The 15,046-nt window shown below is 43.2% G+C and overlaps 1 non-coding gene across 1 annotated transcript; it reads left to right on the top strand.

Annotated features, from left to right (window-relative positions):
* Nucleotides 1–4,386: 4,386 nt before the first annotated feature.
* On the top strand, nucleotides 4,387–4,462 carry TRNAA-AGC (transfer RNA alanine (anticodon AGC)). The gene has a single exon. It is a non-coding gene; the product is annotated as a tRNA-Ala (tRNA).
* The last annotated feature ends 10,584 nt before the right edge of the window (nucleotides 4,463–15,046 follow it).

Below are 15,046 nucleotides of genomic sequence, written 5' to 3'. Positions count from 1 at the left end.
AACGGGAGGTCCCATTATAAGCTACTAGAGAATGATGCAGGCCTTCACAAGGATGCTGCCTTGGGAATTGTCAGGCAGGAAGATATTAAAATTTTCTATGTGTTGACTTCCCCTTTATTCTGAGAACAGATACAAAGGTGAACAAAGATGAAAGACATGAGCTCTAGATGAGTTGATTCACAGCGTTGGGAGAAGGCAGGTGAATGAGCAGTTATCCTGCAGTGGGGTCAAGGGCTCTGGGACCGCAAAGGAAGGGGGCTCTGAGAAACAGTTCAGAAGTTTCCCACATGAAAGAGAACATTGATTCTAACCTTATTTCTTCCCTACTTTAAATAGTACTTTTAGCATTTTCCATTTAACTGACACCTACTCTGTCTGAGGAAGTTTCGACCAGCCAGTCATGAGCAAACAACAGCCACTGAACACAGACAAGTGCCCAGGTTCCTAACAGCCTAGAGGGTTTAGGATGAGCAAACTGAAGCACTGACTGACCCATTGGCTTGGGTGTGTTTGAGAAGCCCAAAGGCTTGGGACTAACTCTGACTTCACATGTCTCCAGCCTGACCAGTGGTGGTGCAGTGGGTAGAACATTAACCTGGGATGCTGAGGTCCCAAGTTCAAAACTGTTAGGTCGCTGGCTCAAACGTGGGATTATCGACATGGTACCATAGTAGCTGGCTTAAGCAAGGGGTCACTGGCTCAACTGGAGCCCCCCCCCCCCGTCAAGGCACATATGAGAAGCAATCAATTAACAACTAAAGTGCCACAACTACGAATTAATACTTCTCATTTCTCTCTTCCTTCCTACCTCACTCTCTCTCTACTCTCTCTCTCTCTCAAAAAACAAAAACAAACCCAAAACAAAACCTACAAACATGTCTCCCACTTTGCGTTGTAGGAATTAGTTTTGAGAAATAGAAAAGACAAGACCACATTCTCTTCACTCTTAAGCCTATCAAGAGAAGGTCAAGTGAGGTCACCCCTGCTTGATCTGGTAAAGATGGCCAAGCAAGAAAAATGGCTTCTTGAGGGATATGATAAAGTTAGTGCAAGGCAGACAGGAAAACAGTGAGAGTCAGACCAAAAACAGCAGGAGGACAAATCCTCCAGTTTGGTGCCTGGCACCCAGGAGGCACCTGTTAATTACTTACAGATTGCTTGAATGAATCTCAGAGGTCAGGGGACACTCCTTTAATGAGAAATGCAATAAAAACTGCAGTGAGAAACCATTTTTAACCTATGTAAAGATGAAAAGGCTTGATAAGATTCTGTGTCAGTGGGGGTATAGGAAACAGATCCTTGCATGCCCTGCTGATGCAGCCGTAAATAGGTAGCTTCTGTGTAAGGTGAATTAGCAATAGTGATCAACATTACTAATGTGTGTAATTTGCAGGCAACTGATTTCACTTCTGGAAATTTATTCTGAAGGTATGCACATGGGCACTGTGGCCGATGTACAGTGTTTTTATTCACAGGTTTGTTTGTAATTGTATAATCATGTACAGAAAAGAATAGGAGACTAGTAAATTGATTATGATTTGTCTATTCAATTATATATTATGATTTATGATACAGAGTGATCAGCAAGATAAATTATCTCAAAAAACTAGAGGAAGGAAGAATAATAGTGTGTATAGCGTTGTTCCATTTTGGGGAACAATAAAAAAATACGTGTGTGTTTGTATGCTACCATTTATGTGGGGAAGAATACATATTTGCTCATATAAACATAGAATTTCTCTAGCATGAAACACTAGAAAACCTTTTGGGTTTGCCCCTAGGTTGGCAAGCTGGTAGCTGGGGAGTAGGGGTATTGTATACTCATTTATACTTTTAAATTTTTATACCATGTACAAGTAGTATTGACTAAGACAGTTTATCATGTCAAGAACTTAAAAAGAAGGGAATGCCAGGGAGGTCTATGGCTGTTTCCTCCAATGGGGGCACCAGGATTAAGCCAGCCCCGTCTCTGTGTGCTGGGCTGCAGCACCCCCTGCTGTTTGTGAGCGCGCACTGAACAAAATGGGTGCGGGCTGACAGAGCCCCGGATTCTTAGAGGGAACACAGGAGCCTTTTTAAAGAAAGAGAGGAAAGAATATCTTATGATGTCAGAGCTGGAGAAGACTTAGAAAGGTCAGGGTGTGCCCTGTGGCACCTGAGGTGTAACAGAAAGGGCACTGGGAAAGGGCACTCTGGATTCTGAGTCCTGACTCTGCTCTTGCCTGCTGTTTGCCCTTGGACACATGACCCTCCTAATAAGTCTCAGTTCTTGCCCCATAAATTGGGCTAATAATGTCTACCCTTAGGGTTGTTGTGAAGATCAAATAGGCTACAAAATGTGAACAGTGCTTTAGAATTGGAAAAGTGCTATAAAAATGCTAGGGGATTATTTTTAACTAGCTCCCCTTATTTTATGAGGCAATAAGAGGTAGACTAGGACAGTGGGTTAGACGGGGACTCTGCGGCCAGAGCCACCAGAGTCTGAAACCCATCTCCCCCACCCACTGGCCCAGGCGATCTAGAGTAAATTACTTAATTTGTAGACCTCTGTTTTTACATCTGTGAAATAAAGTTAACATTTTCATAGGGTTGTTGTGGTGATTAAGTGAACAAATACATGTAATGCATTTGGTATAGTGACTGGCACACATTAGAGCTATGTAAGCATATGCTATTATTGACTTATATGCAACACTTGGGTACTTTATGTAGGTGCTTGATAAATGTTAACAAGTCTTACCATTTTATAGATGAATAAATTGAGGCTTGGAGAAGGATGTCACTTGCCAAAGCCATCCAGCTAATGGGTAGTAATAATTCCACCTCCTAAGTACCCTAGATACCTACTGGACATAAACACACTGGTATAGAGGGCATTTCAGGTGGGGATGTAGTTCTTTTTTTTTAAGTGAGAAGAGGGGAGATAGTGAGACAGACTTCTGTATGCGCCCTGACTGAGATCCACCTGGCAACCCCATCTAGGGCCAATGCTTCAATCAACCCATCCATTTTTAGCACCTGAGGCTGACATGCTCAGACCAATTAAGCCATATTCAGTGCCCAGGGCCAACACTCAAACTAATTGATCCACTGGCCTGTGAGAGGGGAAGAGAGAAAGGAGGGGGAGCGGGAGGGGGAAAGAAGCAAATGTCCCTTCTCTTGTGTGCCCTGACCGGGAATCAAACTCAGGATGTCTATATGCCAGGCCGACACTCTATCCACTGAGCAAACCAGCCAGGGCCTTTTTCTTTTTTTTTGCGTCCTTTTTTTTTTTTTTTTTTTTTTTTTTTTTTTTTTTTTACAGAGGCAGAGATAGACAGGGACAGACAGACAGGAACAGAGAGAGATGAGAAGCATCAATCATCAGTTTCTCGTTGCGCGTTGCGACTTCTTAGTTGTTCATTGATTGCTTTCTCACATGTGCCTTGACCGTGGGCCTTCAGCAGACCGAGTAACCCCTTGCTGGAGCCAGCGACCTTGGGTCCAAGCTGGCGAGCTCTTTGCTCAAGCCAGATGAGCCCGCGCGCGACCTCGGAGTCTCGAACCTGGGTACTTCCGCATCCCAGTCCCACGCTCTATCCACTGCGCCACCGCCTGGTCAGGCCAGGGCCTTTTTCTTTTTAAGATTTCATTTATTTATTTTTAGAGAGATTAAAGAGAGAGACAGAGAGAGATGGGGAAGGAGTGGGATCAACTCATAGTTACCTCGTCTATGTGCCTTGACCGGGAAAGCCTACGGTTTTGAACTAGCAACTCCAGAATTCCAGGTTGATGCTTTATCCACTGTGCCACCACAGGTCAGGGAAGGGTGTAGTTCTTTATTCCTGTAGCCTGAACTAGAGCTGGACTAGATGGGGGTGGAGGAAGGGGAAACCATGAGGGAGAGAAGCTTTTTTATGTGTTACAGAGAGAGAGAGAGACAGAGAGAGGGACAGATAGGAACAGAAGGACAGGAAGGGAGAGAGATGAGAAGCATCAATTCTTTGTTGAGGTTCCTTAGTTGTTCAGTGATTACTTTCTCATAAGTGCTTTGACTGGGGGGCTATAGCCGAGCGAATGACCCCTTGCTCAAGCCAGCAACCTTGTGCTCAAGCCAGTGACCATGGGGTCATGTCTATGATCCCACGCTCAAGCCAGTGACCCTGCACTCAAGCTGGTGAGCCTGCACTCAAGCCAGCGACCTCGGGGTCTCGAACCTGGGTCCTCTGTGCCCCAGTTTGATGCTCTATCCACTGTGCCACCGCCTTGTCAGGCAAGGAAGAGAAGCTTTAGTGACAGAAAGATATGGAGAAGAACTGGGCTCGTGGGCAGACCAAAGGGTGTGCTATGTCAGGGTCTTTGAGAATTTACCAAAGAGATGTGGCACTAATTGAAAATTGAGTGGGGGCCCTGGCAGGTTGGCTCAGCGGTAGAGCGTCCGCCTAGCGTGCGGAGGACCCGGGTTCAATTCCCGGCCAGGGCACACAGGAGAGGCGCCCATTTGCTTCTCCACTCCTCCGCCACACTTTCCTCTCTGTCTCTCTCTTCCCCTCCCGCAGCCGAGGCTCCATTGGAGCAAAGATGGCCCGGGCGCTGGGGATGGCTCTGTGGCCTCTGCCCCAGGCGCTAGAGTGGCTCTGGTCGCGGCAGAGCGACGCCCCGGAGGGGCAGAGCATTGCCTCCTGGTGGGCAGAGCGTCGCCCCTGGTGGGCGTGCCGGGTAGATCCCGGTCGGGCGCATGCGGAAGTCTGTCTGACTGTCTCTCCCCGTTTCCAGCTTCAGAAAGAAAAAAAAGAAAGAAAATTGAGTGGGAACCAGGGGTACAGAACTTTTGGGGAGAGGATCAAGGGTGGGAGATTTTCAGTCAAATTCTGGGGAGGTTAGGAACTGAAAGGATGATTATAATTATCATCCTCACTATGAATATGTATTTCCTGAGAACAGTAATATGGTAGAGTGGAAAGAGCACTAACAAGTATTTATTGAGTAATTACTATGTGCCAGGCTATAAACCAAACAGAGTTAGAAGACTACTACTTCCTATCTGGAACCCTTAGATTGCTAAATCTTCTGAACCTCTGTTTTCACAACAGGCATAGTAATACCTACCTGGCAGGATGCTCATGAAAAATGAAGTTAGGCAATAAAAAATGTGAAGTACAGTAGCTGGTATCCTGTGGGCACTTGCACATCTTAGCTGAATTTGAGCTGAGCATCTCTGTGTAGGGCACTGAGCCAGGTGTTCTGAGAGATACAAGAAGCCTGAGATGGGCACCCTGTTGCCAAAGGGTTTGGAGTCTGGTTGGAGAAACAGGATAGATGCATAAAATATTTTAAAACAACAGAGTAAGAAATATTGAGAATCAAAGAGGTAAAATAAGTTGCTAATGGTCACACTTAGCAAATGGAAGAAACAAAATTCCACCCAGAACTCTGACCACAAATCCATATAAAGGAATAATGTTAGAAATATCAAGCTAAGGAAATCTGTGTTTGACTCACACTCATTCATTCAACTAATATTTATTGAGTGTTTACTACGTGCTAGGCATTGTGCCAAGTGCTGCCTGGGCTACTGTGAACAAAACGGACATGATCCCTGTCCTAATGGGGCTTTATGGCTTGGAAGACCAGGCAATTTTTAAATAAAAATCACAGCCAAATAAATTCTATGAAGGAAACAAAAAGAGAGGGTGCGATGATAGAGAGCAATGCAGGACCTAAGAAGATGGGGGAGTCAGCAAAGGCCTCTCGGAGGAAGTCACATTTTACCTGAAGCCTGGAGAATGAGGAGGATTGGTGTGTGTATAAGAGAGACAGAATCCTGAGCAAGAATATTCCAGGTAAAAGAAATAGAGAGCATGGAAGCCTTAAGGAAGAAACTAAAGCTTACATAAAGGAGCCCTGTGAAAGTAAGCGGATGCTGAGGGCAGGCTGGGAAGGGACACAGGCCACACCATGCAGACCTGCATACACATTGAAAACTTTGGACTTGATCCTAAGCTCAGTGAGAAACCAATGAAGCATTTTTAAGAAGGAAAGTGACACCCTGGCTAGATGGCTCAATAGATAAAGCGTCCTCCCGGAGTGCCAAGGTCACAGGTTTGATCTCTGTTCAGGGCATGTAAAACAAGCAATCACTGAGTATATAACTAAATGAAACAACTACGTGGAACAACGAGTTGATGCTTCTCTCTTTCTCTCTCTCCTTCTCACTAAAATAAATGGAAAATGAAAACAAACAAAAAGAAGTGACATGATCCAACTGATGTGTGAGAAAGATTATTCTGGGATGCTGCATGAAACAGGGCCGAGGTAGCAAAGAAATGTGCAAAGAGTGGAGGTGGCAGCAAATTGCAGTCAACCCTGAAGGCCGATGATGGCTTGGACTGGGGTGGAAGTAAGTACAGGTGGGACAAAAGTAGGTTTGTAGTTGTGAGTATGCAAAACACAGAGTTTATTCTTGTATTTTTTTTCAAAAACATGTTTATTGTACTGATTTGAGAGAGAGAGAGAGAAAGAGAGAGAGGAAGGGAGAGACAGGAACATCCATCTGCTCCTGTATGTGCCCTGACCAGGGATCGAACCCACAACCTCTGTGCTTTGGGATGATGCTCTAAACCAAGTGAGCTATCTGGCCAGGCCAATTCTTGTATTATCTTCATATGAACAACTGTAAACCTACTTTTGCCTCACCCTGAATATCATAGGAGTAGTAGTCTGAGTGAGGGTTTAATGCCATATTAGATATAAGGAGGATAAAAAAGAGTTGGTTGTTAAGGTTGACTTTGAGGTCAGGAAATACCATTAAAAACATTTTTTTTAAAGATTTGATTTTACAGAGAGAGAAGAGAGGGGAGCAAGAAGGATCGACTCATAGTTGCTTCAATTTAGTTGTTCATTGCTTGCTTGTCATATGTGCCTTGACCAGACAAGCCCAGGGTTTCAAACTGATGACCTCAGCATTCCAGGTTGAGGCTCTATCTTCTGCACCAGCACAGTTCAGGCAGGAAATGCCATTCTGGAGATGAGAAAGATTGAAGGGGGAGCGTATTGAGGGCAGCAGAGGGTAGATCAGGGGTTAATTGTGATGTGAATAGAGAGGCTGTAACACATTTACTTTAAGAATATTTAACCCTATTATAAAAGATAAGTTTGTAAAACATAAGTGAAACTTTTAAAGATATTTTAAGTATAGATAAATAGCTATTAAGCAAAATGTCAGACATAGGCAGAAGTCATAGGATGTGTTAAGTAGTTAGCAAGTAGAGCATGTGTGTGGTAAGCACAGATGGAAAGAACTAAGAGACATCTAGTATTCACAAGGCACCTGGGTATCATAGTCAGGAGACACTAAATACAAGACAGGTACAGAGCCTGAGCAGTGGTGGCTCAGTGGATAAACGGCAACCTGGGAACACTGAGGTCGCTGGTTCAAAACCCCGGGCTTGCCTGGTCAAGGCACATATGGGAGTTGATGCTTCCTGCTACTCCCCCTTCTCTCTCTCTCTCTCTCTCTCTCTCTAAAAATGAATAAGTGAAATCTAAAAAAAAATTAAAAAAAAAAAAAAGGCAGGTACAAAATATTCATGAAATCCTGAACATGCATAAGACATGTGAGGTACTAAATATACCAAAGGCACTAATATTCAAAATAAATTAAATATCCATGAGCACTCAATATTCATGAGTTTTTAATTTGATTTTTCGGTGATACCTAGTCTGGCCCTCTGCATATTCTGTGTGAGAGATACAACTATGCTCATGGCTACTCAGCAGGTAAATTAGCAAGTTACAGCAATGGCCCAGCAAATTTGTTCCTACGCCTGTCTGAAAAAGCAAGTGTGTGTCATTGGCTCAGTGCACTTTCCATCTGTGGGTCCCCTTGCTCAAGTGTCAACACTGGTCTTTGGATAGCATCAGCAGGGAAGGCTGATGGCAGCAGAGAGAGATACAGAACGTATGAACGTTGCATATCTCAAATTCAGGTAGTAGGGCCCTTCCACCCTGCGTGCACTCTGCCGTAGGTTGATGAAGTAGTCCTATACCTTTTCCCTTGCTTTTTGCTGTATTAAAAAAAACTTACTTTTTTTTTTTAATTTTTTTTTTATTTATTCATTTTAGAGAGGAGAGGGAGAGACAGAGAGAGAGAAGGTGGGGAGGAGCTAGAAGCATCAACTCCCATATGTGCCTTGACCAGGCAAGCCCAGGGTTTTGAACCGGCGACCTCAGCATTTCCAGGTCGACGCTTTATCCACTGCGCCACCACCGGTCAGGCGCTTCTTGCTGTATTAAATTAAATTTTTTTTTTTTTTTTTTTTTTTTTTACAGAGACAGAGAAAGAGTCAGAGAGAGATAGACAGGGACAGACAGACAGGAACGGAGAGATGAGAAGTATCAATCATTTAGTTTTTTTGTTGCACATTGCGACACCTTAGTTCAGGGGTCTCAAACTCGCGGCCCGCAGGCCACATGCGGCCCGCCCACCAATTTTGTGCGGCCCGCAGACTAATCAAACTTCGTGGATTAGTCTGCAGGCCACACAAAATTGGTGGGCGGGCCGCATGTGGCCTGCGGGCCGCGAGTTTGAGACCCCTGCCTTAGTTGTTCATTGATTGCTTTCTCATATGTGCATTGACCACGGGCCTTCAGCAGACTGAGTAACCCCTCGCTCAAGCCAGCGACCTTGGGACCAAGCTGGTGAGCTTTGCTCAAACCAGATGAGCCCACGCTGAAGCTGGCGACCTCGGAGTCTCAAACCTGGGTCCTCTGCATCCCAGTCCGACGCTCTATCCACTGCACCACCGCCTGGTCAGGCTGTATTAAATTAATTTAATAAACCATGTGATTTGAGCATTTCCCAATTAGGACCAGATCTGTCTCAGGGTGTGGGTGTCTTATACTTTAACAATGGTTTTTTTAGTATGATCTTATCTTTTGTTTGGTCAGGGATGTCTTCAAGGCTTATAGAAATAACCATGAGAACATATTCCTAGTATTTTCCCTCTGCTGATCTGAGTCCGAGGATCATGTATTTGGTCAATCATTTCGGAATGGGATCAGCTTGTGTATCTCCTAAGGTGAGGAGGCAAGGAGAATGGGGAAGAGACATTTGGAGATACCCAGGTTCATGCACTCACTGAAAGGTGTTCTAAATGACCAGTTCAAACTCCTTGTTATCAAAAGCTTGGGATCAGAAATGCCTCCATGTGGGTCAATTTGCGGCTTTAAAGGCGATTAATGAAGATTTTGTGGGAGCTATGTCCTCTCCGATCTACTCGCTACCAATCGGGCATCTATCTCTCTCTGCATTACCTAGGAAGAGAAGAAAAACAATGCAAACTGACCTATTTTGAAATATTTTCAAAAGGGTTCTTCAATTAATTCATATTATTTTATTCTTTTATTGAATCATTAGAGTATAAGAACCTGAGGACAGAGTAGATGTCCCTTTAGCAGTTTTTAGACTTTAAAAAACCATAACCCATAGCCAGAAATACATTTTACCTATAAATCAGGTCACATATACTTATATAAATATATGAGTGAAACAAAAGTTTCTCAAGACAATACTAACGCTTCCTGCCAGCCATGCACTCTGATCTTTTCTATTCCATTCTGTTCTTCTTATTTTTTTAATGCTGGTTACAGCTTACTAATTGATTGCACAACTTACTAATGGGTTACAACCTGCAGTTTGAGAAACTATATTCATATTATTTTATTCTTTTATTGAATCATTAGAGTATAAGAACCTGAGGACAGAGTAGATGTCCCTTTAGCAGTTTTTTTTTTTTTTTCCATTTTTCTGAAGCTGGAAACAGGGAGAGACAGTCAGACAGACTCCCGCATGCGCCCAACCGGGATCCACCAGGTACGCCCACCAGGGGCGACGCTCTGCCCACCAGGGGGCGATGCTCTGCCCATCCTGGGTGTCGCCATGTTGCGACCAGAGCCATTCTAGCGCCTGAGGCAGAGGCCACAGAGCCATCCCCAGCGCCCAGGCCATCTTTGCTCCAATGGAGCCTTGGCTGCGGGAGGGGAAGAGAGAGACAGAGAGGAAAGCGCAGCGGAGGGGTGGAGAAGCAAATGGGCGCTTCTCCTGTGTGCCCTGGCCGGGAATCGAACCCGGGTCCTCCGCACGCTAGGCCGACGCTCTACCGCTGAGCCAACCGGCCAGGGCCCTTTAGCAGTTTTTAGACTTTAAAAAACCATAACCCATAGCCAGAAATACATTTTACCTATAAATCAGGTCACATATACTTATATAAATATAAGTGTGTCAGAGGCATAAGGACTAAGAGCTGGGTTTGAGCCCCAGCTCAGCCATTAGTTGTATGGCCTCTAGCAAATTACTTCGTCTCACTAGACCTCATTTTTTTTTAATATGTAAAATAAGAAAATTGGACTTAATGATTCCTAAACTTCCTTCTAGCATAAGATCTTTACTTTTAAGAATTAGGAAAGATCACCAAGAGCAAAGACATGCCATTAAACACCAAGGCTAGGATCATCTACACCCCCATGTTCCCAATTACTATGTATAGATGCAAAAGTTGAGCAGTAAAGAAGACTGATAGGAATAAAATTGATTCACTTGAAATATGGTGCTGGAGGAGAGCTCTATGATACCCTGAATGACCAGAAAGACCAACAAGCAGGCCCTAGAGCAAATTAAGCCTGAAGCGTCACTGGAGGCAAAAATGACAAACCTGAAGCTGTCCTAGTTCAGGCACATCATGAGAGGGCAGGGTTCTTTGGAAAAGACAATGATGTTGGTCACCAAGCTCAAAACCCAAGGTTGCTGGATTAAGTCTGAGGTTGCTGGCTTGAGCCTGAGGTCGCCAGTCTGATCCCAGGTCAAGGCATGTGTGAGAAGTAATTAAGGCACAATAATTTCATCTCTATCTCCTCCCCCCCCCCCCGAAAAAGCCCATAGATATGAGTCTACAGGAGCTGAGCAGGGCTGTTGAAGACAGGACGTTGTGAATATCATCCATTCACAGGTTTGCCAGGAGTCATAGGCAACTCAGTAGCACATAAAACATCACACACCTCCATCACACACACATCGAAGTACACTCATACATAGCGCCCGGGGCTGGGTTCCTATTATTATTGACTGAATGACTATGTCATCTAGGAGGCCAGGCTGTTAAAAGGTCATCTAATAAAAAGAGTTATTGATGTTAGTTCTTATTTAATATTCCCTTGAAGGAAAATTCTTATAGACATTTTATAAAGTGTCAGCCCATTTGACCTAATTTGTTCATTATCATCACTTCATTACCTCTTCAAAGTCTTTATTATGTAGTTAAATAATGATAATGACATAATAGTTTACAGCAAACTGTAACTATGACATCACAAAAACTTGATTAGCAGGTAGGAAAGAAGCCATATTTAAATATTATGGCAAGCTTTTTTTTTTTTTAACAGATAAGGAATTTTAGTAGGACTAATTGTCTTGTTATCCAGTTACAAAGGTCACAGAGCTGCTAATTGGCATTGCTGCATCATGAACCCATGCCTTCCACTTCCACAGCTGGGACCTCTGTCTTCTAAGCACACAGATCCAGGGCTAAACCATCCCAGAGGGGGTCTGTCTTTGTGAAGCGGCAAGAGAAGGTTGACCTGGGTATGCCCCACAGATTCAGATTTCCTGAAAAAGCTCAACCCTGCCATGCCATACTTAAAACCTCATCTGGTCTTTGTCCCATATAGTTTCTTATTTATTTATTTTCCCTTTCCTTTCCACTTTAAAATGTGCATCTTTTCTGAGGGAAAGCCAATTTATATGTTTCTTATTTGTTTACACTTAATTTCTCCAAATAGTGCTCTCTGACATCCTTGAGCTTCATACATTTTCTAGAAGACAGAAAATGGAGAGATGGCGAGTGTGGGCAGATTGATAAGAGATGGAGCTCTCTGGCACCCACTGGGGCTCTTTCCCTTAGGAAATGATATCTTCCATACATAAAGTGGAGCCTGTGCCTGGCTTTAACTACATTTAATAGCTCCAGCCAAGATGACATTTGTAACACATTGGCCAGCCATCATGGGACCCTGTCCAGAACATAGGACATAATAAAGCAATGAATGAACTTGATCCTTACTAACTTGGCCAGGGCATGACATGAGGTCATGTGTGAGAAAAGCAATGATTCTTTGGTATTTCATGACTATCCTAATCCTATACCTCAGTGGGAAGGCTTAGATGCTCCATCTAATAAAAAGATAGATTTAACTATAGTAAGTTGTTTTATAAAGATTTATTCTGCCAAACTTAGTGAAAATCCAACATAAAGTACTTAGTAAGTAATTATTATTATGTGCTTTAACTTGCTGTAACTCTGCTTTATAAATTTTATAAAGTAAAGTTACTTCCCTACTTTATAAATCACCATTACTGTGGAACTGGTGGGCAGTTAGAAAATTTTACTACTGACAGAGATACAAAAGTGGGCGATAGGTATAAAAAGGTTGACTACCCCTGCTCTAAGCAAACCTAAATATAACAATGAAAGTAAAAACATGAACTGGAGTAACCTCATGGGTAGCCCTGGATGGAGAAACTATATAGAGGAAATACAGCACAGTAGAAAGTGCTGTGTAGTCAAGCAAACCTGGGTTCAAAGCTTGGGTCTGACTTTAAGCCCACAGACTTTAGGCAAATTAGTTAACCTCTGAATATCAGTAAATCCCCAACCCCAGATTATTTTTTAATAGTAAACAAGACAATGTGTATGGCAGAACAATTAATAGGCACTTAATAAATGGCAGCTAATAGTATTATATTATTTTAAAGTAATATGCTGTATGCTCAATTCCCTCTTCATTCCCATTTAAATCATGCTCTAGGAAGTTCCTGACACCCTGCTGGGTCCAATATGGAAGTTTTGGTAACAATCAATCAAAAAATAAGTTCATGAGAATGTGACGGTGTAAAGCCAGTGCCATGCTATGATGGTGGACTGGAGGAAAGGAGAAAAGTAGCAGGTTCACAAGGTTGTTGAGGATAAATAACACAAGTCACAGATGCTTAAGAAAAATCACAAAGCGACTTAGCAGCAGATTAATAGGATCCAGAATTGAGTCTTGGGCTTCTGGTGATGCAGAAGCAGGTGTGCGGGATACAGAAGCATGCTAAAGAATGGCCTGAACCAAGTAAGGTTTCTCTATGATTCTGGACTTGAATTAGAATTTTAAGATTCCTTAATACACAATGGACTTGAAGCCTGAGATTTTATAATAAAAGTTCAGCTTTTGTTGTGTTAAAAATATGTGGAGAAGGTAGAAGGGGGAAATACGGCTTAGTGGTTATGGGGTTTACTTTTAGCATGACAAAAATGATTTTGAATCAAAAAGAAGTGGTGGTTTCATAACAATGTGAATGCTCTAACTTGTTCACTTTATTTTATTTTATTTTTGAGAGAGCAAGAAAGAGAAGCATCAACTGGTAGTTGCATCATTTCAGTCATTCATTGATTGCTTCTTGTACAAGCCAGTGACCCATTGCTCAAGCCAGTGATCTTGGGCTTCAAACCAGAGACCCTTCGGGCTCAAGCCAGCAACTGCCACCCAAGCTAGTGAGTCTGCGCTCAAGCTGGCAACCTCGGGTTCACAAACCCTGTCCTCAGAATCCCAGGTCAACGTTCTAGCCACAATACCACCATCTGGTCAGGCTAAATTGTTCACTTTAAAATGGTTAACTTTATGCTACATGAATTTCAACTCAATTAAAAAACTTGTGGAAATGAAAATTAATATTTTAAAGAAGTTGCCTTCCCAGTTATTAGAAAGTATTTTAAGCTACAGAAATTAAAACAATGTGTTATTGGCACAGGAATAGATGATAAACCAAGGGAACAGATTGGAGTCCAAAAGTAGAGTCAAGTATATTTTGGAAATCAGCTGAATAAGACAGTTAAAATCAGTAGGGAAAGGATGAATTGTTAAATAAATGCTATTGGAACAAATGGCTAACTATTTGGGAAAAAATAAAGCTAGACCCATACCTCACAGTTTATACAAAAATGAATTCCAGATGGATGAAAGAATTAAATGCAGAAGAATGGAACCATGAGAGTTCTAGAAGGAAAATATGATAGCACTTTTTATACTCCTGGGTAATGGGGGAATTTTATAGGCTTCACATGAAGCCCTGGAACCCAACAGGAAAAGATTGATAAGTTTGACCATACACACGAAACACACAAATGAAATCAATTTCTTTAAGTTGTGCATGGCAAAAATTACTATGTACAAAGTTGAAAGACAAATGACAAATGGGGAAAATATTTGCAACTCATGATAAATAACTAATTTCTTCAATACACAAATAACTCTTACAAGTTAATAAGACAAAGCCAATCACTTCTATTGAAAAGAAGAATGGATAATTTATAAAAGAAAAACTGAATGGTCAATAGATGTATAAGAATATATTTAACCTCATTAGTAATCAAAGAAGTATGGCCCTGGCCGGTTGGCTCAGTGGTAGAGCGTCAGCCTGGCGTGCAGAAGTCCGGGGTTGGATTCCCAGCCAGGGCACACAGGAGAAGCGCCCATCTGCTTCTCCACCCCTCCCCCTCTCCTTCCTCTCTGTCTCTCTCTTCCCCTCCCGCAGCGGGGCTCCATTGGAGCAAAGATGGCCTGGGCGCTGGGGATGGCTCCTTGGCCTCTGCCCCAGGCGCTAGAGTGGCTCTGGTCGCGACAGAGCGACGCCCCGGAGGGGCAGAGCATCTCCCCCTGGTGGGCAGAGCGTCGCCCCCTGGTGGGCGTGCCGGGTGGATCCCGGTCAGTTGGGCGCATGCGGGAGTCTGTCTGACTGTCTCTCCCCGTTTCCAGCTTCAGAAAAATACACAAAAAAAAAGAAGTATAAATAAAACCAACAAGGAGATTGTATTTATTACTTTTAAATTAATAAAGTAAAAAATTGGCCTGACCTGTGGTGGCACAGTGAGATAAAGCATCGACCTGTAACACTGAGGTTGCCGATTTGAAACCTTGGGCTTGCCTGGTCAGGGCACATGTGGGAGTTGATGCTTCCTGCTCCTCCCCCTTC

The sequence above is a fragment of the Saccopteryx bilineata genome, chromosome 2 (assembly GCF_036850765.1).
Source record: "Saccopteryx bilineata isolate mSacBil1 chromosome 2, mSacBil1_pri_phased_curated, whole genome shotgun sequence".
In the NCBI taxonomy this organism is placed as follows: Eukaryota; Metazoa; Chordata; class Mammalia; order Chiroptera; family Emballonuridae; genus Saccopteryx; species Saccopteryx bilineata.
Note: the sequence above shows the minus strand (reverse complement) of the source record. Positions and strands in the feature narration are given on the sequence as shown.